The sequence below is a fragment of the Arachis duranensis genome, chromosome 3, assembly GCF_000817695.3.
Source record: "Arachis duranensis cultivar V14167 chromosome 3, aradu.V14167.gnm2.J7QH, whole genome shotgun sequence".
Classification (NCBI taxonomy): domain Eukaryota; kingdom Viridiplantae; phylum Streptophyta; class Magnoliopsida; order Fabales; family Fabaceae; genus Arachis; species Arachis duranensis.
In genome coordinates, this window is record NC_029774.3 from 123,963,979 (window position 1) to 123,965,976 (window position 1,998).

Consider the following 1,998-nt stretch of genomic DNA (forward strand, 5'->3'; position numbering starts at 1 on the left):
ATCTAAAAAAATTATATTTTATATATGTTATATTTTTATATTTTATAAAAATTTTAAATTTATGTATCTCCATATTTTATACTATTATATCGTACTCCATATCTATATTAGTATCTGAGCATCATAATTATCTAAGTCTCAACCTAAAGTAACCCCACATCTGCTATGGGAGTAATTGATGTTCCTGTGTATCTATCGATATTCAAATCTTGTTTCTAAAGTTCTTTGTCATACTAGAACATCGTGATTCATGATATATTGGTATAATACCAAATGATGAACAGCACAATTATAATTTAATTTGGAGGTCAGTTTTGGTAAATTTTGATTAATGATGTTTGGCCAACTCTACTAAACCTGTAAAAATTATGCTATTAATCTGATAATATTTTCAAATTATTAGAATACCCTTTTAGGTAATAAAAAAAATATAAAAATAATGAACAATGTTAAGTATACAAATAATTTCCAATTAAATTTCCACAAAAAATTATATCAATAATTTCACAAACAAAGAAACTGTGTTATTTGGAAAAAAAATTGTTATTCAAATAAAATTTATGTGCTATATGTGTACATATATTTTTTTTTGTAATATTCAACTAAAATCTGTGTTATTTAAAGAAAAATAAAAGAAAAATATTTTATTTTTGAGTGATTTTAAAATGAAATATACATTGGATTCCCCACTACCACACACAATGATAATACTTTTTGAATGAGAAATCAAGGAATCATATTCTCAACTAATCCTATATAAAAAACTGCTGTTTCCGAAACCCTCATTGCCCAAAAAAATTATTTATTATTTACCACTTCATCAATAAAAATTACGAAATTATACATTATGTTATAATTTTAAAGGCAAGAAAATGAAATAGAGGTGGTATGATATATTTTTTATTTGGTCCTATTGCCTGCAAAGATGTCTCAAACTTTCGTTCTCATTCTGGCACTCATTAGTCATTACTAGCAAAAAATGGCTCATATATTATTCCCATTTTCCTACGGATATGGAGTGGAAACTGAGAAAAAGAAATTTGCTTTTTTTTTTTGTTAATTGTGACCGCAAATACATAATTTTCATTAACTCGTTTTTGCTGCCTCGAAATGTGAAAATGACTAATGATACATAAATTTATAATAAATTTGTTATATATTTAAATATTTTTGATAATTAAATCTAACTAATTAAATCTAAATGTAACAAAAATTATCTACATATGTATACATAAATTAATATTATACTTCTTTTTCACATAAAAAATAATATCGAAATTTTCTAACAGTGAATTGTAACATAAGATTTTTTATTATTCTTATTTTTTTTGTATATTTTATGTGCTTTTATTCATAAAGTTATGTATTTTTTTTATGTTTGCATTTATCATCAAAAGATAAACCAAATAAAAAATAAAAAATTACATAATTCTTTTATTTTTTATTTAATTTTTTTTGTTTTAATTTTTCTTAAAGAATAAAACAAAAAAAATTATATTATAAGAGTATCGAACAAGAATAAAAAAAGAAAGAGAAAGGAGAGAAGAGATTGTTTGAAAAAAACATAAAATAACAAAAATAACATTAAAATTTTTTAATTCTGACACCAGAATTTCATAATTGTAATATAAAAATTTCATACAACAGTTTTTTAACAAAAAGTTATTTGACTTTTTTTTTGTTGGACATATTTTTTCTTTTTTTTTTAAGAGAGAAATAACAATAAGAAAAATAAAATAAAGAAGAACACGAATAAAAAGAAAAAGATGGTGATAATATTGATTATGCAAATAAAAAAAAAAAGATAAAAAAAATGATGTAAAAGAAGGAAGACAAAAAAAAAGATTATAGTATGCACATAAAATTCAGTTATTTATATTTTCGTATCAGCTAAAATAAAAGTGGTGCATAAATCTGAGATGTATTTTTTAACTTAGTTAATTAAATTTAGTTTAAAAAAATTTTAATGCGTAACTTTTTTTTATTTATAATTTGTTT